Consider the following 25,329-nt stretch of genomic DNA (forward strand, 5'->3'; position numbering starts at 1 on the left):
CCTCTGTGGTTTTGCCAGGATGATCTTCACAGTAAATTTGTGCCCCTTTTAAAGAAATAGGTTACATTTCTGTTGATTTCTTTTCTTTCCGTTTTTTTTAACCCCACAGATCTCATTTCCATAAAGGTCCCTGTACAACACAAACAGGCCTGCTGTAAAGCATGAGACACAAACAATATGCTAATCACACCTTTTTCAATTAGAACCTGGATATCTATGAAATCCATATTATTGCTTATTTATTTAGCCTTTTGTAAATAAATAAATGGGATTTTTGAAACGACAACATCAACAAAAAAATATATGTCTGTGCTTATGAAGTACGTACGGTAGGTTAGGAAGGGAAAAACACCAGTGCACAGAAGCACACAGAGAGATTAGTGAAGGTGCATGAAAAAAGGCATAAACGAGACAGTTTGCAGATTGACAGACTTCTGCACAAAGACACCGCTCTCACTGTAGCTTTACACTGTCCTGCTACAACAACAGCACTGTGCTGTGTATAATATAAACTCGATGCATAATAATCAGCCGTTTCATTGTAATGATTCTGTTATTTTAGCGCTCATAGTGCTCCACAAGCAGTTCATTACTGCTAAATATAACTTTACGTTGACTGTCCATGTGGCCCGTCCTGAATTATGAGACAATATCAGTAGTGGTGTGCGATACTGCATATTTTGGTATCGATCCGAGTAAATATGGGCCAATATCGCCGATACCGATGCCGATACCGATACCCGTCAATAAATAAGGTGGATGTGCCATTGAATTGCTAAAACTCAATTAATTTTCATGACCTTGAGTGATTTTTGTGATGTTTCCTTTTTATTATTAAATAGTTAAAACCCAGGACATAATTAGGACAAAGTTTATAACTAAATAGAAAAATAATATTATCAATTTTTTTTTAGAAAAATCTGAAATAAAAAGTGCACGCAAACCAGTAAAGAAATTAAAACAAACAAGTACTGTTGAGAAACTATAATACAAAAATTACAATTAAAATTCTCAACAACAAAAACAACTGGTGAAAATATAAATAATATGTAAACAACTTAACAACCTTCAAAGCCTCTGAGTCATGTGACGGCGCAACATCTAAACACAAGGGGAGGGGGGAGCAAAGTGTGCCTGCTCTGCGCCGACACAGGAGCGGCGAGTCCGGCGCCCTGGCTGTTTCGTTGTCACCGAAACCACAGCATTGCAAACAAGAGCGGCACTTAAAATAAAGAAGCGATCTCTCCAGGCTAGTATCGATCCGATACCGATGCAGACTTGGTATCGATACAATCGATATTTGGATTGATCCGCCCACCACTAAATATCAGCTTTTTGAAATGCACGCTTGCAGGAACGCAGTTTTTAACAGTTTAATGACCGTGATGAAAAGGAAGCCGGGCTGGAGGCGATGGCATCGATAGCTAAATCCTAACACTGCTGTAGTGCCATCCAAAAAAACTGAAAAGCCACTGTCACGTCTGCTGAGGGAGACAGCGTCAGAAGACGGCGGCAGAGTGAGCTGAAGGACGAAAAGTGAGCCTGCACAAAGCTATAAACAAAAGCAAATTTAGACTGAGAGAAACAAAAACCTAAACCCGGGTAAACTAAGCATTACATATCACCTGAAACCTGGAAACATGTGGAGTGGTGGGGGCAGAGGACACGCAGACAACCCCACGAGGAGCAAAGGAAAACACACACAATGAAAACGGAGGGTAATGAGGGAAAACGTAACAAAAGGGAAACACAGCTGAACCTAATCTGATGCATGAGACAGGGAGGAAGCAAAACACAACACTCTAACACGGGACTGTCAAAATAAAACAGGAAACACATGAACGTAGAAACCAGGATGACTAGACGTAACGCAGCACACAGGGGAGGCATATTAACAACACCCAAAGACTAGAAATCACCCAAAATACTGAAAAAATGAGCTAAAAATACAGACTAAACCACGAGAAACCACTAAATGACAGAACATTAAATAATCAAACCAGACCCAGGACCGTGACACCCACCCATATTAAACATCCACAATAATCAAGGCCTGAACACAAAACAAAAAAATACAAAGGTATTAATATAAACTTGCCATATTATTCTTATTACTAATAGTTGTACACTCCTAATTTTGTTCGAGCTGTGTGAAAATATTTCCTGTCATTTAAGATGAACAAAATCACCACAAAGATGGAAAAACAAGCACAAACAAACCACAAAGACAGTAGCTTATATTATAAACGACCCAGCCCACCTTGAGGAAATACAGTTCACTGGTGGGACTGTGCATCCCGACACCATCAAATACCTCCGTTCTGTCACAGAGATACGAGTTATCCTGGGAGCAATTAAATAATAAGTGATAACAGCTTGTGTCCAGTTTAGCAGCTCTCTGTCATTAGTCTCCTTGTCATTCACATTTTTCCCTCGTCTTCATTCACTGCTTGGCTCTGCTAAGGCGCTAAAAACTACTTTTTTTGGTTCACAATATTAATCCTGCACGCTGAAAAAAATGACGCTTATAGTGTCTTTAAATGTGAAGCTAAGGGCCGCTTTACAGGGGAAGTGAGGAGCATCTAACTATTGCCATAAACCCGGTGCGTCACGGCACCGGCGCCAAAGGACACCTTGTGCCTGTCTGCGAGATGCCAGCGGCTTTGACAAAACAGCACTATTTTACACCCTGGGAACGAGAGCAGGCTGGATCGCGAAACGTTCTGGTTCAGTGAAAACTCATTGCATGCATCTTATAACCTCAATTAGAGAAAGAAATGAGAAAAGAGCAAACCCCTCCATACCCGAGAGAACATACAAAAATGATTAATTATCCTCAAACTCAAACTGTAAACTCTTATAACGATTTCAGGACCAAAAATGCTAAATGCACCGACGTAACAAAAACAAGTCTGTGCAGAAAAACCCTGACTTGTATTCAAAAGGCAAAGCGAGGGCCACGCGTAGCACACACTCCAGTGCACACATTTGGCCACACAGGGGGGGGCTGGCAGGGTGCATTCCAAGACAGCTGGTGAAAAGCGGGCGCGCTCTGGCTGCTAGAAGGAGCAGATTCAGGTGACATCTGTGCCTCCTGTTGCAGCGCAATAGTAGAAACACTAAAAGTGAATTACAACATTAATGATAGTACTCTGCAAGCTGTCGTTCCATATTACGCATCCATTATTCCTTGCATGGGTACTCAAAGGCATCGTGAAGGAATAGGACCGTCCCTCCCGCCCCGCCCGCCACCCACCTCGCTGTGAAAAGGAGCAGTTTATGAAAGGATTGTTGGTTTATGGAGTAGCACCTTCTCCTGCTACTCCACATCACCACATGGCATGGTGCTGACTGGGTGACTGATTCCCTCTCTCTCCATTTCCATCCATCACTTCATCTTTCGAGCAAGCACCCTCCCACCTCTGACCCCACCCCCCTCACGGCACTGTCGCTGCTATTTCAAACAACATTTGTTTGATCTTGCCGCCCTCTACAGTTGAATGAAATCAATCTGGGAGAGATGTCATGTGTGAGCAGAAATGATTGGCCACAAGAATACCATGTATTGGAGAACATGGACCCCGTGCCCTCTTCCTCACAGGCTGGGTGACGCATGGGTGCAGGCGAACACACGGAGTGGCCGGCGCATGCCTGATAGGCATAACACAGACATCTCAGAGCTGTCACCCATCCCCAGACTTTCAATAACTTCAAATCCCCTGAAAACTTGGAGAATAAAGGCAGAGTCGATCACTCATAGCTCCCCTTCTTCTCTTCAGGGAAATAACAGCTGAAGGAGAAAAACAAAGTCAGGATCCCATCCTCTCCAGCAGAAAAGCACTAACATCCCCGGAGGACATGGGGAGAACACTTCTTTCATCATTCCCGTTAAGACACAATAAAAAAAAGATTCATTTAAGATGTTGTGACATAAATAGAAGGTATGAGCCAGCTCTATGGGAGGATCAATGGTAATCAAAGGTGGATTTTTAAGAATAAAGAAAGCCAGATGAGAAAGTAAAGTTGGAGGTGGCGATTGTATCGCCAACACGGCGACGCGGCGCTAATGCCGGCCTACGCATTTCTATAGGAGTATTTGTGTGATTTGGATTTGGGCCATGTAGGATCGCGGGTGCTCCCTGCACATCCAACCACAGCTCTGCGCCACTCACTGTGCCTGTGATTTCTTCATTCAGGAGAGAGTGCCACAAAATGTGTTGTACTTGAAGTGTTTTACAATTACCAGCTGATTATATCAGCCGCATTAGCATATTAAAAGGAAGACTACTTGAACACACAGATAATGTCTGAGTGTTGAAAATAATTTCCCCACTCATTATCAACGGCAGGCACTGAGCTCTGGGAAAGGAAATGTCGATAAATACCCGTAAAGCTTTACTGTGTAAATAACAACAATTACGCAGAAACTAGATCAGGCTGTGCTGGTGAAAAGGGAGATAATTCTAATTAAAAACGTGCATATATCTGGGCAAGAAAGCATAAAGCTTTGAATCCATCTATAGGAGTGAATTATTATTCGCTCAAGTGTGGAAAACTTTTGAGCTGTTCACAAGCTGTCACTAAACCAAATCATTACACCATTTTCTCCCCCCGCCCCCCCAAGCAGCCTTCAGTTTTGCTTCAGACTTATTCAGAAAGTGCAGTGTTCCCATCACAGTAAAAGGCACAGATAGAACATCAATACTTAATAAAAATAATGACTTTATGTGCAAAGTAATTAAATAACAACTGCAAACTTGTGCAGCCTTTATATGATGTGTTTATCCCCCTGAAGCTTTAACTGTGAAACATTGTTAAGGTGGACTGCTCACGCTTTGATTTTGAAAAGCGGGCGGGTTAGGCGGCACACTGGTGCAGTGGTTAGCACCATCTCCTCACGGCAGGAAGGTGCTGGGCTCCAACTGCAGTTTGCATCATCTCTCTGTGTCTGAAGACATGCATGGGGTTAACAGGTGTCTCTAAATTGGCTGTAGGTTTAATGTAAGCATGAACGTGTGTGCGTTAGCCCGTGCTCCACTGACGGTCTGTTCAGGGTGTCCCCACCCCCTCAATCTATGACAGCTGGGACTCTGGATAGGTGGAAGGAAATTTATGGCTGGATTAATGGATTCTACTTCTTTAAAGCACTGCTAACTTGTGATCAACTAACTGTACGGTTATTCTCTGTGACAGGTTTTTAAAGCTATGGCCTGACCTAATATTTCCTTCTGTATTTATCTGCCAAGGTGATGGTACTGCATGAGACAAGTGCCTTTGTTTGGCTATCTGTCCACCTCTGTGTGAGCAAAATCTACCAAGCTGAAACCGGGTGGAGCGTTAGAGCGCGGGGAAGGGAAGAAGCCATTAAGATTTGGTGGAGATCTGGGTGACTTCCCTCTAAAACTGTGAGATAGGGCACTGGATTGGCCTCGGTGGAGGACTCGCTCTCAATTTTCTCTCTCTAACCCAACTTTAAAATGTCCTGGTTTACCTGAACAACATGAAAAAGATAAGTAGCTGAAAGCAGCGAGCGTTTGCCGTTGTTGCTTCATAAATGACATGCAGAACTACTTGTTTTTTGACATCAAATATGCATGTAAATGTTGATGTCTCTCAGCATCACTGTGACTGCAACAGTGCCCTTTTTCTTTACCCAGATACATTACCACGATTACGAACCCTGCCTATGAATATCTGACGTGATTGCACAACATACTGCAGGAGATCTCAGATGCAGTAGAAGGTAGACCGAGATGATGATTGGCACTGGCTAATTAAAATCCCAGGCAGGACGTTTTTTTGTGTAAAAATATGCAATGATTTATATGAATGACATATCGGTGGTTTTCTGTCAGAGACGGGAAAGAAATTCCTGCCTTTTGATGTAAAATAAAATAGAATAAAAAGTCTTTGTCGTGTCTCGTTTCATGACTGGAATCCTGCATTCTCACGCTGGAGCTCTGTCCTCTGTCGTTGAGCAGCTGAAAGTGCACGTGGATGGGAAGGAGACTGAATGTCATGTAATTCATCAGGGTCCCTGTTTTAGTTCATAGTGCTGTCAAAGAGCTTTCATAAGCAAAAATCTCAGCACTGGGAGGAGAAATTTTGAAGTTATTAACATTTCCAAACGACCGTCGCAGCCTCCCTGCATATATGCTGTGGTCATTTTGTGATGTTTTACACCTTTGAAGTCTTTTGATGCCTTCAAGAGTTGAGAAATATTTAGTTTGACAATGGTAGGTAGATTTCTTCCCACTTTTTTTCCCCCTGAATTCCACCACCACCGGCACTGTTAATCAATACACACTTTTCTTGCCCTTTTCCTCCTCCGTACACATATCTCCCTGTCTGACCAAACTGGCAAATTTGTGCTCTTAATCAGCTTGCCTGCCTTGTCTCTTCACTGGAGGCTGGCGACACGCTTCCCTTCCCCCTTAATTCCCCGGCTCTCAACAGACAGGCACACTGATTAACATGCACGCCCAGGTAGGAGCTCCCTCCAATACAACCCCGCTGCCCACCATTATCCCCGCTACTCAATAGCACCCATCTCAATGCACATCTGTCGAGCTGCCGCATCCACACTCCTTAATTAGCTTTACAACTTTCCCCTCCACTCCTGGATAGAAAATAAGGGATAAATTTGTGGCCGGCGCACAGATAAAACGAGGGAGGGAGAGCGGGAGACAAAGAGGGAGGAAGACATATGCTGAATACTGAGATGGAAGATGAAATGGACTGTGCGTTCGAGAAAGGTGGCGGCGTCCGACGAGATTCACATCAATTCCCATCGTGCCCGTGCTGCGGCGTCACCAGGAAACCCTGTCCGCCTTGCTTCTGTGCTACTGTGCCTAAACCCGGAGGATATTTCCCCATCAGCATGTGCCTTATCTTATCGCTCCAACATCGATTCCCCCTTTGCGCCTTTTGAGTTGCTCCTCATAGACTGCTTCAAAGCTGCTCAGACTCCCCTTTGATTCTCATCCCCCTCCTCCGCTGTCACCACCGTCGTCTGCCCCAACGCCAGCAATGAAGGTGGTGTTTCTTACATTCGAGTTGGTGCTGCGGTTGATGCTAATCCACTACACCAGCACGGTGTTTGTCTGCAGCTTGGGGGGAAAAAAAACAAAGAAGTAGGCAGTGAGGAAGAAGAGGCATCCAATTAATATGAAATTGTCTCCAGAAGTCAATAAGGTTTTAGTTCCACTTGAGTGTGTCTAAATACGCAGAGTAAGGCTAATTATAATCCCATGGAGTATTTATACTATTTACGCTTTGCCCCTGTCATTACGACAGGCTGTAATCCCGTTGTGAGCATGTGCTGATGAGCCTTATGCCAGTTGCCAAAAATACTTAAGCTCGTTTCCCATTCCTGAAGGCACAGGCAACTATGTTATGCGCAAACAATGTGAAATTAATCACCGTTACTATGGCGATGAGCATTGAACAATATCATAATCAGTGCTGCCATCAAGAATGTAGTTTCAATCCAGAGGGGCAAAGGTTGCTGTGGAAAGAAGAACAATGAGCTATTTTAGTCAATCTGCTATTCCACGTACATGGCAGCTTCATTAGAACTACCCACTGCGTGCATAACCTTCTGCAGGCCTCCTACCAATCGTCTCCAGTATTAGAAATACTAATCTCCTATGTGTATTTCACCCTCCATCCTTCCTTCCATCCAGCAATTATGCCCCCCGCCATCAAAAGCCATCAAAACAGTAATTTCACTTTTTCACAGGCAGGCTTTTCACATTTCCTTCCGTGAAAGGTCTGAATCATCCCCTTATCTCCATGGCTATTACACAGTGTGCATGAGAGTGAAAACAATGGGTTTGCTGTGATGAGATCATGGCACTTCATTTCTCCGAGGCCACTCCGGTAGACACAAAGACAATCTACCAGCAGCAAGGAGGACGGGGACGGTGAGGGCCACAGGATTTCTCGGTCACTGAGCGCAGGGCTGTGAGGCAGGTCATCCCCAGTAATAAGAGAGGGAAGAAAACGGAGAGGAAGAGGAGGGGGGGGAAAATGTGATGGCAGTCGTGGTGAAGGGTCTCACAGCCTCAGCGGAGGCTTTTGAGGCCCTGAAACCAAGGTCAGTGGCTGGAACTCAGACTCGAATCCTTTATTCCTACTTGTGTACGGAAACTCTCGAAGGACTGAGCGGTGCTGCTGCTGGATGAGCCCTGTGCTGTTTGTGAGGTGGAGACTTGCAGAGACAGAGAAAGAAGGAGCGAGTGCTCGTCTGAAGAGGACATGGCAGAGTGAAGTGACAGGCCTGGGGATGGAGGAAGAGGCTGGAGTTGCAGGAAAAGACAAGCTCACTAGTGACTAAAGCAGCAGGTCTGAGATCCACAGTCCCTGCACTCACTCTCTCTCTTTTGGCTGGAGCCAGCTCATGTACTCCAATTCTTCCTAATTTGTCATCATTCCAGAGTTCATACTGAAAGCCCAGGAGAACATCCTGTGGTGTGAAAAAGTGTTTTCCCATCAAGCACATTTAAATATTAGACAAAGATAATACAAGTCAACACAAAATGCAGTTTCTAAATGAAGGTGTTTGAAATTCAGGAGTAAAAGAAAAAAGTGATTGCCCCCTAAACCTAATAACTGGTTGGGCCACCTTAGCAGCAACACTGCAATCATTTGTGATAACTAGCAAGTCTAGTCTTTCACAGTGCTGTGGAGGAATTTTAGCCCACTAATCTTTGTAGGATTGCTGTTATTCTGCCATGTTGGAGGAGTTTTCAAGCGTGCACCGCTTTTTTAAGGTCATGTCACAGCGTTTCAATCGCCTTTGGAGCCTAGGCCGATCCAAAGTCCTCATTTTGTTTTTCTTAAGCCATTCAGAGGTGGACTCGCTGGTGTGTTTTGGATTATTGTCCTGGTGCAGAACCCAGGTGTGCTTCAGCTTGAGGTCACAAACAGATGGCTGGACATTCTCCTTCAGGATGTTTTGGTAGACAGCAGAATTCATGGTTCCATTGACCACAGCGAGTCTTCCAGGTCCTGAGGCAGCAAAATAGCCCCAAACCATCACACGACCACCAACACATTTTACTGTTGGCATGATGTTCAGTTTCTGATATGCTGTGGTACTTTTTTACGCCTGATGTAACGGGACACAAACCTTCCAAAAACTTCCGAGGTGTCCAAATTCATAGGCTGCATCCTCCTGGGGACCCGGCCTTCGCAGTCTACGTGGGCCGGGTCCTCCGAAGGGTAGGGTAGACCATAAGTGAGCAGAAGTGAAATTGGACGGTCTAGCCTTCAGTTTTGCGTCACCAGCTGTCTCGGTGGAGTGTAATAAACTCAGCCGTCTGCTCTTTGCTATCTAAAGTATAGCAGGATACTGGCCTTAATTCTTGACTTATATATCATGTTTAACCTGAGTAGCGAAAGACCAAGGGGGGTTTGAAATCGATGAGCCGGGAGTTCACTGTTCTCGCCCCGGTCAGCTATCGAGCTGGTGGGTAACAGACGTCTCCGAAAACGTCGGCGCACTTTTGCAAATATGTGATGTCTTGATAAACCGAGCAGATATTTGAAGTTTACACAGCTACATTCTCGCCTTTTTATGACCTAGAAAGAGTAATAAGAGTAACATTAAAACTAAGTAGCTGCCGCCATTGTTGGAAACTAGAATTGGCTTGGAATTCCTGGAATTGGCGCTATGAATTCTGGGATATGGTGGGCCACGAAGGATACACCCGACCCATCCTTCAAATCTGGGGAAAAAGGGGGACGCATTTTTTGGCTGCATTTGGAGGAGTCTACGAATTTGGACAGCCTTCGTCGCATCGCTGTGACGTGACCGACCTACAAATGCGGCCTCAGGAGGATGCAGCCTATGAATTTGGACACCTCCTTCATCTTTTGTCTCTTCGGTCTGCAGAGTATTTTCCCAGAAGTCTTGGGGAGCATCAAGATGATTTTTTGGGAAACAAGAGACGAGGCTTTCTTCATGATTTCTCCGCCCCTGATGCTTCTCACATTGAGTCAAGTTCCCTCGACTCCCTGAAAAGCAGTATTGATACTGAGCGGATCACCCTGCTGAGTTTTTCTCCTCTGGGACTCATTTGCTTTCATTTAATTCCATACAATATTAAAATCTATACGACACTTGCTTGAGTTGTTAAACGATCACAGCAAAGATCAAGTCCTTATTCACTGTCACGGGGTTGCTGTTGTGAGGTAATGGAGGTAAGGCGGCGCAGATGCTTTAAATCAATCTGCATATAAAAAGCATTATCATCTAATTACATTATATGTAATTACATTGGAGATGTATGGTTCTCCTAATCGATTTTCGTATGACGTGGATGGATAAGAGGGAATTACAATGCATGTGTTAAAAAAAAGTAAGTACACATTACATCCACATCATTTGTAGTTAAATTCTGCATCCGTACTGTTGCTATCTTTTACGGTTGAAATCAGACGGCAGCAGTTTGTAAACTTCACTTGCTTGTGAGGAACAATCTGATTCACTGACATATAGGCTTTCGCTTCCATTACTGAACTCTATTTGTGTGTCTTTAACTCTGCGTTTGTCTGTCTTGTGCAGCACACACACACACACGAGCGCACACTTCCTCTATCTCTCACTCCATCTCTCTTCCTCTTTTTCCTCATTGGAAAGGGGGAATCGGGAGGGGAGGAATGATCGTGTTAGGGGGTTCACAGAAGACTGACTGTTTATTATTGTCTTCGGCCCACTTAACTCTGACAGTAACAGAATGAGATGGGGAGAGAAGCCTGTGCCATTAATCACTGTGTCGGGAGGGCCTGAGCCGAGCGGAGACGCATCCATATCGCATGTGCCTGGGAGAGGAACACAAAGTGATTTTCAGGCCAGCCGGCCTCGTAGCACCGCTGTGCAGCCTCCAACTTGAGGCTGCTGGCGGATGAAGAGTGCAGGGGGGGGGGGTGGGGAGGGAAAGGAGTGGGTGGATTTTCACACTCAATCTTCCTCAAATGTTCTGACACACTGCACCTACAGCTATCCCCTGTTAGCAGCAAACCTAAACAAGGATCAGCGCTATTTAAAAACCCAAAATGTCTCCTACCTGTAGTCGGAGCATCACCGAAAGGGAAGAAGTTGGTGCTTTAATTTTGAACTCGTCCTCGTAACGCGACGTTAACTTGATTAGAGTGGAGGCAGATATATTATTAAAGTATACGGTGTGGCTGGTGGCAGCATTATCGTGTGGTTGTCCTCAACAAAAAGCACATTCGGCTCAGACATGAATGGCAGTCTCAGTCTGGCAGGTGTCAGTTTGTGTGAGCTGGCCCACCATAGAGGGACGCTACAAAGCCTCAGCGCCTGTGCCGCCCAGCTGATTGACAGGTGTGTCTCTTAAGACTACCTCCTCCATAGCAACACCAGCCGCACACCTTCCTCTGCTATCAGTGACACCCAGATGTGCTATAGCAGCTGTCTCCCAGATTATTCCTCCATGTCTCCGAACCGCCATCTACATAGACAGCCGTCTAAATATTTAATCGAGCCAGAAGGAGCTGCTGCATTGCACACTTCAGCTGAGGAAATGCAGCATCTCCAACCAAAAGGAGAAAAAGCGACAGATGAAAGGTAGGGACGGAGAGGTGAAAGGCTTCAGGGTCGCGACTGGGCCTAGCCGAGTTGAGTTACAGGTAAAAACCCAAGATGACAGTATATGCCACAATTTTAGGGCAAATGACAGCGATGCAGGCAAAGATGACAGCCCGCGTTTTGGATATACCCCGAGGACAACCTCGCCTGACATCAAATGTCTAACAAGCCAGACAAGACCATTCTGATTTCGTGCCATACCTTCAGGGAGAGACACAGGCCCCCATGAATGTGACATTGCTAACCATGATGCAAAAATTACATTGTGTATATGTGAATATCTGTCTCTCTGTCGAGCTTCTCTGCCGCCTTATTTCCACGTGCATGTGCATCAGAGTGTGTCATCACTGACAGCTGATCAGAATATACACAGCGCCTGAGGTACTTTCTGTAATTTTGACTTTTTCTTTTTTTTTTTTTAGCCTTGGCTCATTCCCAAGCAACAGATTGCTGCTGTCGCTGGAGTTGCGCCTCACAGATGGAGCAGCATCACTTCCTGAGGAGCCTGACAGGATCAATCCAGGAGCTCATTCGCTCGCAGTCAATTAAGCCATGTTAGTTTTGACAGGAGCCACGGGCAAAATAACAGCCGTCACTGTCTGGGAGGAAAATATTGTGACCACACAAAAAATGCACTTGTTTACTGGAGGGGGGACTGACTTTGCAGTGAAAAGGGCTGCCAGCTGCATCGAGCCACAGCAGGAGCTCGAGCAGACATGACGGAGAGCAACGGCTCAACCTCAGCAACAGTCAAAGAGCTTAATTTGTTTGAAAACATAAAGCGCCCTGGGTAATTTAATGAATTCCAAAATGGGGACTAATCACGACCGTCATTGATTCTGAAGGCATATTCAGTCCATCTGTCCATCTCGTGCCTCTGCCTTTCTTACCGAGCCAAGATCTTGCCTATGCATCGAGCGCGCGCGTTTGCATTCTCCTGTGTATATAGGTCATTTAAATCGCTTAAAAATGCTCCTAAAATGCTTCTTCTGATTCCTTAACAAACCTGATTATGCCGAGGTGAATAATACAATACAGGAAAATGAAACAACCTAGAAATTTCTGTGTACCACCCACTGAGAGAAGAGGTGGAGCTGGTCTCTTTGAACCTATTGGAAGGAGAGTGAAACTCTTTGATTAGGACATGTAGGTAGGTAGCTGTGGGCGATGGACTGAAAACACTTGGCATCTGCTTGCAAGTCTCCACACACCCGAGGTGAGGGATGCACACACACACACACACACACACACTTTTCCCTGGCTGAGCTCGGCTTTACCCTGGGCATCATTACAGACACTACACATCCCTCCTTTGAAGGGTTATCAAGGCTCCTCATTAAAGATGTCCCTGGCTTTCTTAGTGATGTGGGCCTCCACAGGGCGTAATATACCCCCTTTAATTAGTTTGCAAACTCATTAGTGTGTGCCAGGCAATTAAATGTCCTTCCTTCAGTATAGTTTACAACAGGACAAAGGGATCCCAGGGGCTGTCAAGGAAGTAGGGCTTATAGCTGAGACAACTGTCCCTTCTGCAGGGGACCGTCATTAGGGAGCCACGGCCCCTCGATCATTCCTTGTCCACTCTGCTGTGCTGAGGGAAAACCTGCTTCTCCAGTGTATTTAATGGCCTTCTACCCTGATGTTTGTCACTGAGATCAAATACTCTTCTTCAGCAACCATTAAGGAGAAAGCCAACACCCAGTTTGAGTCTGAAACGTGTTTGTTTATGAATGCACATCTTATTACGCAAAACTGCTGCAAAAAACACCTTAAAAATATTGGTGAATAAGCAATATTTAGCAAAAACAGATGTGTGACACTGCAGAAACCAGCTGGGTGCTCCGCTACCCTTTTACTGTTAAGAATCGTTTGGGGTTTCATTTTTTTATTGGGACTTATGCTTTGTTTCTGGGGGAGATGAGTGCATAAACTGAATAGAAATTCAGACTGTAGCCAGTGTAATGTCACCTCTTGGTTTGTGGCCACCAATTTTGGAAGGGGACTCTAGGCTTTTATGGTCTCTATTTTTTGCTCAAGCCATTACCATATTTCAAGGTTTGCTAACACTAGCAAACTTTGTTAGCAAGATGCAACTTGTAGACTGAATGCAAAGCAAATATAAGGGTACGTGCTAATAAAAGGTAAGTAATAGAGAAATAAAATAGTAGAAGTTCACTTCCTAAACCTGGAGCACAAACGTCTTGGACTGGTCTAATTCAGTGACATGAAACCACAGAGCTGAGGCCTAGCAAACAAGTACCAGCAATCGCTGCCTGGAAGTAGACACTGCCCGAATAAAACTTTATGCCTTTATACAGTTTAAACAAGTGAGTTACAAAATAAAAATAAAAGACTGTAGAACCTGTAAAGACTATTATTTTTGCTGTAAAGTTGCAGATTTTAAAATAGGACTGATTGCACTGCTTTTGAGAATTCTTCATTGTCATGAGCCATAAGCTATAATTACCAACAGAACAATAAAGGCCTGAATTATTTAACTTTACATACCAAATATAGAATATTAAAGAACTTTTTAACAACTATAATTTTTTAAAAGAGCAGTGTACTCACAACAAAAGTCTTAAAAAGTAGAGGAAGTAAACCCACTTTTTAAAAAAATGAGACCAAGATCTGGTCTTTAAGTATGACGTCATTGTTTCCGGGTTCAAACTCCGCTTCAGGTCCTAAAGTCAAACGAACACTGCGACATTACTGAGAGCTACAAACTGTCTAAATTCTTTCATCTTTAATAAAATTATGAGTATTGCTGCTCTACCAGGTAAAATGATTAAGTTTAACATCCAGGCATCCATGAAAACAGTGTTTATGAAGTTTAACAGAGTTTGAAGTTAGCAGGAAGTTAGCTCGCTAGTTTCATGATATAGCATGTTCTGACTGAGAGATTTCTGAAAAATTCAAACGTACAGCTCTGTTATCACTTCCAACATAAATGAAGACAGAAAACTAAACAGCAGTGATGTTTGCAGGGTTACTGAAGTTGGACTAGCTGGTATATAATGATGTGCTACGTGGTGGCTAGCTAACAGCTATGTTAGCATAACATAAACAGTGAAGCTGGAGGATGAATGCTATTTTTCCAGTCGATAAAAGCTAACGTGAGGGTTCCCGATGGTTAGGGACAAATCCAATCGCATGGCAGGATGCTGTAAACGGACCAAAGTTCAGTCAGGAGAACAACTGAGATAATCCATCCACAATCCGGTTGTTCAGTCTGACGTCACTAGCCGTGTCTGGGCCTAAACTCCGCTGCAGGTCCATATATCAAACGATCACTGTGGCATTACTGAGAGTTGAAAAACTGTCTAAAGTCTTTCATCTTTAATAAAATGATCAGCGTTCTGCTCTACCAGGTGTAACAATTGAGTTTAACATCCAGGCATCCATGAAAACGGAATTTATGACATTTAATGGAGTTAGAAGTTAGCAGGAAGTTAGCTCGCTAGCTTCTATCTAAATACAATATAGCATGTCCTGACTGCGGGGTTTTGGAAACAGAAGTAGGATTCGTCACGTCATCACTTAACAACCGGATATGAGGTTAGTCATTAATATACTGCTGCATGGGCTGGGCTGCAAGGGAAGAAGGGTTCATATGTCATCATTTAACAACCGGATGTTACCGTGGTCACTTAATTAATAACGAAATTCATTCATAAATATTACATAACTAACAAAGGTTCCTGTAACTGCTCTTGGACGACTAGTTGTCTATTTGCATGAAACCTGTTCGACTGTGGATTGGTGAAATCTAAACGCTAAACATAGTTCTGTAATAGTCTTAGCCTACGAGCATCAACAGCTCTTTTCCTGACTTTATGAGAAGTCTCATTATTTCATGCTTTGATACAGTTCCACAAACAAGGGCTACGGAGATCACATTCTGACAGATACGTGTTGTTAAACTTAAATAAAGCAGACCACCCACACTTGATTTTCACTCCACTGACTGAACACCTGATGCTCACTTTCCTCCCTTCTGCATGTGGGCACATTTCCATAAATAAAGGACATGATAAATGTGTCATTTGTTTAATTGTGCTCCCTTTATCTATTAGGACTTGTGAGAAAATATGCTAATGTTTCAGGTTATAGCTATGCAGAACCACATAAAATTACAGTGTTGGAAAATGTATAATTACCATTGTATCAGTCACATTTTTCAGTCACCTGTCGCACTTTTAACAGATTCAGTGGTTCGTGTTTCTTACATGTGCAACTAGTGTCTTATTTCTTATCGTATTACAAGTCCACCACCAGAGACTTCATGCATTACTACCTTCTACATTACCCAGCGTTTCTTTTTTAATACATATAGATGGGGTGGCAATGCCCGGAATGAACATGAGTCATTCTCCTCGCTTTTGAGATGCAAGGTTTCAAAGGTTTTTCGCATATTTTAGCTGGTGTGCAGACTTAACTGAAAAAGTGATGCCGTTCCACTGGTTTCTTGTTAATTGGGGCATCCGCATGACCTGTAGTATTAATACTAATTTCATTCCTACAGCAACCGCCATGTGGATGGTGGTGGATTGTGGTTTCACAATTAAGTAGAAAACTAGTGTGTTAAAAGAAAAAAGAGGGAGAGATGAGATAAAGTGTTATACAACAATCAAACACGACTTTCATACGTTAATGCTAAAAGACTAATAAAATTGGTATTGTAGTAAAAGAATAGATACAATGAAGATGAAGGCAGAATGGGTATCATTAACTCCCATCTGAAAGGCACAACAAAACGATGGGCCTCTATTTTTAAGATCGTAAAATATATATATATATTTTTTTTTTTTATGGATTTATATTTAGTTTATCATCTGAAGTTCACAGCTCTGCACTCTCTCTGATACTGGCCCCAGTGGAGCCTAAGGCGCATTCCAATGCACTGTGATTCTCTATAAATCCAGCCAGCATGAAATCTCAAGGAGCTAACGCGGAGAAGAGAGCCAATCTGCCTGTTTACACCATCTCATCTTACACAGAAGCCTTGGCGCCTGCCCCGAAGAACCCCCAACTCCCCCCACACACACAACATGTTTGCAGAAGTGTTCATGCTGAACAAAGTGATTGTATCATCTGGGCCTGCTCTTCCATTTGTGTTGCTGCTTCTCCTGAAACCTGTTTCAAGCTGTGTCACCCCCAACTCAGGCGAAGTTTGAAAAATGGAAGAAGGGAACCATGCAAAGTGGACATATTCTCCAGCCTGCCGTAAAATAACCGGGGGATGGACCATTAGCCATTTGCCGCTACCGACCGAGTTGCAGATCTTGCATCTGCACGAACAGAAGGTCACAAGAAACTAAACAAAAGAACAGCAAAAAGAGGAAATAATGTGAAGTTTAAAAACACAGAAAGAGGGAGAAAACAAATTTCTCCACTTGTCTCAGGGTTTTTTTTTTTATAAATCTCTAAGTCTATTCTCCATTTAGTCCGAGAGCTGTGCGGTAGATAATGCAGCTCGCTGTCTGACCTCGCCTCAGTTAAGACTCGACTAAAATGCCAGCTCCACCTCTCTCCCTGATGTTAGCCCACCGTTAGCGAGGAGCAGGGTGGACTAGACATGTTCCTCCACTTTTCCAAGGCACAAACCAGTCAATTTGTCATCCAGTGAAGAGGTTGAACCTTTAATTAAAGTGGAGAGCTGCCGTCATCAGGGCCCAGCTAAATGTCACATGATAAATAACGGCAGAAGATCTGAACAGCTCCCTTGGAGTTTGTTTCACTCGAGGGGATAAAAGGCCACACACATTACAGGGTAACTGCATATCAATATGTTAAATAGGTTCAATTGTATAAATTGATTAAATGACCCAATTGTGAACCGACCATGCTTCAAAAACCCCGTTGTTTGAGCAGTGAATGTTGACAATGTCACGTAGGCTGACTATTAATGGAAACCAAGCAGGGAGAATGTGGTGCTGAGTGACATTATTAAAGTAGATGATGGGTTTCTGAGCAGATCATTCGCCGAATGCAATCGATAGCTCTGTGTCTAAATGCTCAGGCAGAAATTACACTTCAAGGCATATTGGCCAGGTTGAAATGACACGGCCGTGAAAATGCATTGCTATGGACACTATTAGAAACGATTGGCTAATTACATCCACGAGAAATCTCGATTCTTTATTGGCCCTTCACGTTTACCGCGAAGAAACAGCGGCGCGCGGGAGACCTAATGCGGGCTCCAATATGAGCTGTGCATTAATATAGTGTGGCAGGCGGTGAAACAGTCTGACTGTACAATCCAATATTTCCAAAAGCCTGTTGTCTGATACCAAGTCATTTGTGGAAGCACTGACAACCCCCCCACTCCCCAGTCGACACTACATCAGCATATATTTTCAAAATTGGTTCATTTCACTCTGCTTATTATCAGGCAGCTTAATCTTGACCCTTCAAATCTCTAAAATTATCGCCCTGTCTCTTGTCTTCTCTTCCTCTCAGAAACCCTTGAATGTGCTGTCAATACCACTAAATTCCTCTCTCATCTTTCAGCACTTGATCCCCTAATCTTGCTTTTGTGTCACTCACTTGACGGAAACTCTTCCTCTGTAACTCAGTGCTTAAACACAGCCTCACCTCCCTGCTTTAGCGCCCCATCATGACTCACTGTTCCATACAGCGCTGATCTCGAACTATTAAGCTTCTTTGATAATTTGACAAACCGTTTATTACGAAAATAATTCTCCAAGGTCACATATTCTTTGGAAAAAAATTAATTAAAGGCATCGGAGTTCTTTTTGCTTTTTCTTTGCTTGAAACCTTTTTACATTGCAGGATATAAAATGTAGCTGCCTCGTGTTTAAAATGTCATTTTGTATTCAGAGCCATGCAGGCCGTAATTCAATCTGAGGGAACTTCAAAGAAATAATTGCTCTCTTGCATTCACGTATATATTTAATTTAACTCATTATGGATAATATATAGGGGGGCGATCGTGGCTCAAGAGTTGGGAGGTCGCCTTGTAATCGGAAGGTTACTGGTTCGAGCCCCGGCTTGGACAGTCTCGGTCGTTGTGTCCTTGGGCAAGACACTTCACCCGTTGCCTACTGGTGGTGGTCAGAGGGCCCGGTGGCGCCAGTGTCTGGCAGCCTCGCCTCTGTCAGTGCGCCCCAGGGTGGCTGTGGCTACAATGTAGCTGCCATCACCAGTGTGTGAATGTGTGTGTGAATGGGTGGATGACTGGATATGTAAAGCGCTTTGGGGTCCTTAGGGACTAGTAAAGCACTATATAAATACAGGCCATTTACCATTTATTATATCAGTGTTGGAGATTTTCCTGGAATAAAAGAATTTCTGGCACCTCTCAAAGAGACTGTGGCCACTTTCATAAGAAATTCACCAACAGTGCAATAAAATGATGTTTTTTTGTAAGCAGCATTGATAATTAGGTTGTCACTTACCCAAGAATAATGGATGTTCTGCTCTCTTAGGGTCCACGGCTGTTCCTAACTAAACCCTATTTTGTGCAGGCGACATATCGATGGAACTCCAGAGGCAGGTGCTGTCAGCTCAAGTCTATTTGAGATTTAAAAATAAGGAAGTTGGCATCTTTTATGAACCAAACTTAAGCACATGGTCTGGAATGATTTTACTTGACTCTACGGACATTTTTAAGTGAAGCACATGCTCATCACAGCCAGAGCATGATTTTTACTCTTAATTAAAACCTCGTGTCTCCGGGTTTCACAGTTTAAAACGCTGTGGTTAAGATCAGGGCTAGATTGTAATCACATTTACATATTGCACAACTTAGTGACAGTTTCTGTCAACATGCTTTTTAATGCATTAATGGACCATCTTCCAATAGCACCAGACACAAGAGAGGTATAAGACCAAACTCTGTCCTCATTTTGATCTCAGAGTTTACTCTGCATGACAACTGCATTAAGAAAAAGTCTGTATAGACAAACAGACCTAAACTTGAGCACAAACATCTGTAAAAAGTAAGGATTCGTAACCAGTTTTAGTCAAAGCGATTGCACAGGTCAGGCAACCTGTCTCCAAATAATCACCGTCTGATTGGGACTGATGGCAATTGCTCTCAGACAGACTGGCGAAGGTTTGCAAATAACTGCGAGAATTTCTATTCATGCAGACACCAACAGATTTGTTGTTTTCACCAAATTATCACAATTAATGGAAGCACTCTCACAAACAGACTGCATGAACATATTTTTGGTCATGCCCCAGTCTCCAACCACTCCAGAACTACATTTTGCCACCGTGACTGATGAAAGGGTCGAAAAGGAAAAGTTCTTCACCTAAGCTTTGTGTAAAAAAATCTAATGTTTTAGTAGCCTAAAACAAACACTTAATTCTTGTGTTTGGCAGCACAGTCTTTAGGTCCCGTGAGTTGCTAAGCTGGGCCTCTGTCGACTGGTTTTGTTGAGCATGTCCTGTTGTTGTTGGTCAGATTGGGATCTGGGGAGTTTGGAGCCCAGGTGAATGTCTGGCAGCTTTTCTCATATTCCTTGATCCGCTCCACCGAAGGTTTTGAGGTGAGAGGAGTGTGAATTGAGGTGTGTTTTTGTACTACCGTGTGCTGGCACATAGGTAGCTTTTTTTTTTTTGGTAACACCTGCAGAGAAGGCACAAGTGAAACCGGTCAGCACTTCCAGGGAGCGATGGACTAATAGCCTGGAAGCACCAAGTTTGAACCTGCTATAAGTTATGATGCTTATTTGTAGAGTTTATGGAAGTTTATTAAAGTGAGAAGTAATGATATAAGATTTCCTCATGTCATGTTGGCTATATGACCTTATATACATAGCACATGTTAAACTCAAACTAATTACTTTGTCATACGTTGCCCACAAAGTCCTCCTTCTATGCAATATCTTAATCAACTGTTACAAATACTGTTAATAATTCAAGCCTCATTGGTGTACTTAATCTACCTAATTTTCTAATCTTCCTAATAATTCATTTGTTGAGTGATTAATTACGCTCATTTATGTCATGTGGAAACAACATTTGTTTTTAATTGTGCATGTCAAAAGAATTTTCCAGTCGTCCCATTTATGCTCACACTCAGTGTTTGGAGCTTTGGTCACCGCGGGGTTCCTCGCATTGGGTTTTTCTCTTCGACTCCTCTGCATCCACCAGCGATCAGATTTTCCACCATTGCACCATATGTGGCATCACAGTTAATTACTCAAGAGAAATTGGCTGAAGACGAGGCATAACAGCAGGTGAGGAGCTCCAGCCCAGAGCTAAACCAACACTAACTGGTCAAGCTCAGCTGCCCTCGCTCTTGCACTGCCTGAGTCGCACAGGATGGACTCATTCATGCTGGTTGGCCTTCATTACAGATCAGGGAAGGTGCAATTAGTAGCAACCCCCCCACCGGTTTATAATTACCTTAAGACACCCACTTAAACAGAGAACCTTATAAATCAGCTCCCGTTGCCTATCAGAGCCCTGGACGCTACATTATGCCAACAGATGTCGGCCGCGGCCATGGACAAGCCCCTCGGTGGCAGTGACAGCCAACAACACTGCAAGCTTGTCTAATGAATAAGAATGGCCTTTAGGTTTGGCTTTACAGGACTTTTTGCCTCAGGATTATAGCTTTATTTCTTGTGAATTGAGAAATAAGAGGGAGACGAAAAAGGGGGCAGAGAACAAAAGGTCAATTAAGAGTTGTTGAAATGCAACAGATTGCGCTTTGAAGTGTGCCGTGTCTGTGACATTTGTGGCATTTATGCAGCAATATTATTTCCAATTTACAAATGCAAACAGTGGAAAGGCAGGTGTAACGTGAAGGGTTGTGTCCTTTTTTCCTCCTTTGAGCCAATTCTTGGATGGGGTAGCTTTTTCTAATCTGCACACATTTGCATGCAGATAATTTACCAGTGTAGTGACAAAAAATTATTTACGAATAGAGTATCTTAATTGGACACCTGCTGTTTCTTAATTATGAGAAAGTATTTTGGGTTTAGAGTGAAGAGGACATGTAACACAAAGCAAACAAATTAGCCTATCCTACAGACAAATCCTCCCAAAGACTTCCCTAAACAAAGCGCAGATTTGGCAGGTTTTATAAGGGTGAGCTTTTGTTTATCAATAGCTATTCCAAATGAGGAAAGAAGATCCTTTGCAGCTGAAAAGTTGGCGCAGGCGGTCTGCTGCTTTCTGTTTTTTCCTCCTAACTCTTTTTGGTAAAACTGTCAATTTGTGCTGTAATTTTGCAAAACTAATGAAATTCAATTTTAAAATGTTTTTTTTTGTCTTTTGAAAGCACTTTAAAAAATAAGATGTTTGACCTCAACAGGCCTGATGTTGTCACAGACCAGGAGAACAGCTGAATCAATGAATACCAAAAATTCCTTTGAAAGGTGACTGACAAAAGCATGCCAGGTGTGCAGCGATGACATTCATGTCCCTGTCCCTGAATTTTAAGCTCTTTTAATACCACTATTGAGGAGATCACCTCTAACCTCATCTCACTTGTGTTTGCTCCAAGGAAACATATTACTGGTGCACCAGCAGCAACAGAATAAACCCTCTAGACTGTGTGGAAAATCAACACAGCTATAACGATGAATGCCTCTCACTAAAAATAAACCTGAATGAATCTCAGAGGTTTAATGAACAAAGTTTGTGCAGAGGGGATTTATCTTATTGGAAAGATGAATTCACTTCCAAGGGAGGCATACTGACAAGAAATAAATGTCTTTTCAAACTGTAAAGAGGCTTCGTATCTGCCGCTGAGCAAGATTCATTCAGAAGGAAAAAAAATGCTTTGTCTCAGTTTGAAGAACCACCGTAAGGAATTCATGAAGAAGAAAAAGCAACAACTTCTGCATGAACAAGTGCTGTTGTGAACACGGCTGCAGAGTAACAGCTCGTTGTGGAAAGGCTGCCCTCCTCTTGCAGGATGAGGATCTGAATCTCAGTGCATTGAAAGTATAGTTAATTAAAATTGGAGTATATGTAATCAAAAAGTAAAAATTCAATTTTATAGAAGGTAGCACGATTATCAGCAGCGTCACGTGGAAACAACGCATATGAACTACGTCGCGGTGGAGAAAACTGCACAGACCTGAACAAAAATGCAGCGCTACACATTGTTGTAATCTCTTTCTGCTGCCGACTGAATCACAGCTGCTCGTGCTCACATGGTTCATTGTTTTCCATCTTTGCACAGGCTCCGAGGAGACTGTTCTCCAAAGAAAAACAAGACAAAACCCGGTCCGCAGAGAAACGGATGGATGGGTCACCGAAATGCAGAATTTCAACACAGGAGACAGATGTTCCTGTCCTGTTTCCAACACGATTTTCTGTTATCTGTGAAAGTGATCATTCCCTGAAACTCAAAACCACAATTTTTGTTTTGATTGTAACCATGACAACTTTGATTAATTAGCCCATTAGCCCAAAATCTTGATGTTTATTTCCTAACAAAGGAAATCATCTCTGTAGGAAACCCATTGATAAAATTCATGAAACCACTTGTTCCTTATTTTGGAGGGAATCTGCTTGTGAAACGAGCCTGATTCTCTTCTAATTAAAATAATTAGAAATAATTTCTTAAAGCTGAAGAACCTACAGGAATGCTAATTACCGATGTATGTTAAATGCATGCAAATGACTATTATTTATACATTTTAGGTTTTTAGTATTTAGGTTTACGGAAGAGGAAATTATTATAAAAGCAGAACATACTGTGCTATACTGTCTTTATACTGGACGGTATGAAGGTTCTAATTTTAATTTAAATCCGTCAGAGTATGGAGAGCTAACCTGTTTATCCTGCACTAAACTGCAATGTCATGCAACCTTTAAGCAAAACAAAGTTAGCATACTTAGCTTGTTTTCCAGAACGTTTCACATGACGAAAATACACAACTTGACAACAAATACAGATCCAATATATGATTTCACAAAGAGGAACCCACATGTTCTTTAAAGTTTTACTTTAAAACACCACAAGGCAGTCTTTACCTTTAAATTTAACCTCTCTTCTTCATCTCTGAGTGAAGTTAGCTTGCACTGCTGGACCTTTAGCTAGCAGGCACGGTCTATGACAAACTGCACACACACAGTCTGCGTTGATGTTTGTTGAGCTGTTAGAAACGTTGCATTCAAAATTACCTTTCACTTAAAAAAACGTCCCTTTATGCTCGCTGCTCTTCTGTAGGACGAGCTAAATGATGAAGTACCGGAATCACGATGTATGGACACCTGCACTCGTTCCACCGTTGACCAAAAGAAAAGGCGCATTTTAACCACTGATATGGTATTATATCTCTTTTTATCCAGTGACCCCTGGTGATTGGTACACCTATAGAAAGTGCATTACATGTGTTACTGTTTAGGCTCAAATCGGTTTGAAATAACTTGAAATAGCTTGCTTTGAAAATGTAAGCAATAGAAAATATAGATAATTCTGTTAAAAGGTAAGGAGTAAATGTAAAAAGTTTTCGGAAAAATAAATACTCAAGAAAAGAAGAGATACATTACAAAGTAGGTACTTCACACCTCCTGGGAAATTTCTCACTATTTATGCTAATTTAAACAATAACTTAACTCAAGCAAATCACAAAGGGTGGAAAAGACTAAACTTCTTTATTTAAGGAAATTGGAAAGTATGACACAAAAAGTACAATATAAAGGAAGAAAAAATACACAAAACAAATGAGCTTTTAAAATTTCATCCTTCGTAGAAATTCCATAATCAGCTGTAAGTGGAATTGGAAAGTGGAAGCATGTAGGAATCATAGACACTCAGCCATGAATTGTCTGACTTCACAAAGTTGCTGAGTTTTGAAGCACATAGTGTGTAAAAATTGCCAACGCCCCACCAAGAACTGCAGACTCCTCTGGCATTAACATCAGCACAAAAACTGTGCTGGGAGCCTCGTGGTGTGGATTTCGGTCAAGCAGCTCCTGCAGGTGACCCAGTAGTTTGTCCATCGTGATTAGGCCACTTTTATTTAATTGGATTACGTCATGTAATTTGTAAAAAACGTACACACGATCATAAAAAATAAAATAAAAATAGTTACAAAGATACAGAAATTACATTGTACTGTCATGTTCTGTGATACATGTAAACTGCATCTATGACAGAAACATGTCATATATAACGTGTAACCTGTAATTTGTTATATGCAGAGGACCCTTTCATTATTAGAGCCCTGCATGACGTTGGGCTGCTAGGCTAATGCTAAAAGACAAAGCTGTTCCAAAAAGGAAAGAGGGTGACAGCTGCACGCTGCAAGAATTATTACATCACTAATATTATTGTCCCGTGTCATTAATAATCAGAGCAAATGGCTGTTGGCCAAAGTTTCCGGCTGTATTGTTTGTCACTGTGGATGTTTGCGATGTCCACTCTTGTATGAGACATTAGACTGAATTAGAGTTCAAACACTTAGTGGATGGAGAGGATGTCAGTCCTGATCAAGAATAAGAAATTATTTGTTGCAGACTTAAGGTTTGTTAGGCAGCAGGCGATGCACACAAGCACCCGATTCAATTTGTGAAAGTCGGAAAATGAGCAGCTAATTATTAAAAAGGGGACTTTAGTGGTGGGGGGGCTCAGGAAATGGGGTCTAAAGCACTATTATGCAGCATTATTGCCCATTCTGAACTGTGAAAGATGCTAAATTACATTAGTAGAGTCCAAGAAGTTCACTTTAATAATGCATTGTAATCTAATAACACAACTGTATATTTGATGCATT

The 25,329-nt window shown here is 42.6% G+C and overlaps 1 protein-coding gene across 3 annotated transcripts in view; it reads right to left on the minus strand.

Annotated features, from left to right (window-relative positions):
• The window catches only part of LOC309704600 (RNA binding protein fox-1 homolog 3-like), a 352,816-nt gene extending 328,147 nt beyond the window's left edge, over window positions 1-24,669 (minus strand). For all 3 annotated transcript variants that reach the window (XM_082529847.1, XM_082529845.1, XM_082529846.1), the window contains exon 1: window positions 23,735-24,669. The gene's annotated coding sequence lies outside the window, so the exon portion shown is untranslated. The remainder of the gene's footprint in view (window positions 1-23,734) is intronic.
• Window positions 24,670-25,329: the final 660 nt, after the last annotated feature.

Source organism: Aulonocara stuartgranti (assembly GCF_965226115.1).
Source record: "Aulonocara stuartgranti genome assembly, chromosome: 4".
NCBI lineage: Eukaryota > Metazoa > Chordata > Actinopteri > Cichliformes > Cichlidae > Aulonocara > Aulonocara stuartgranti.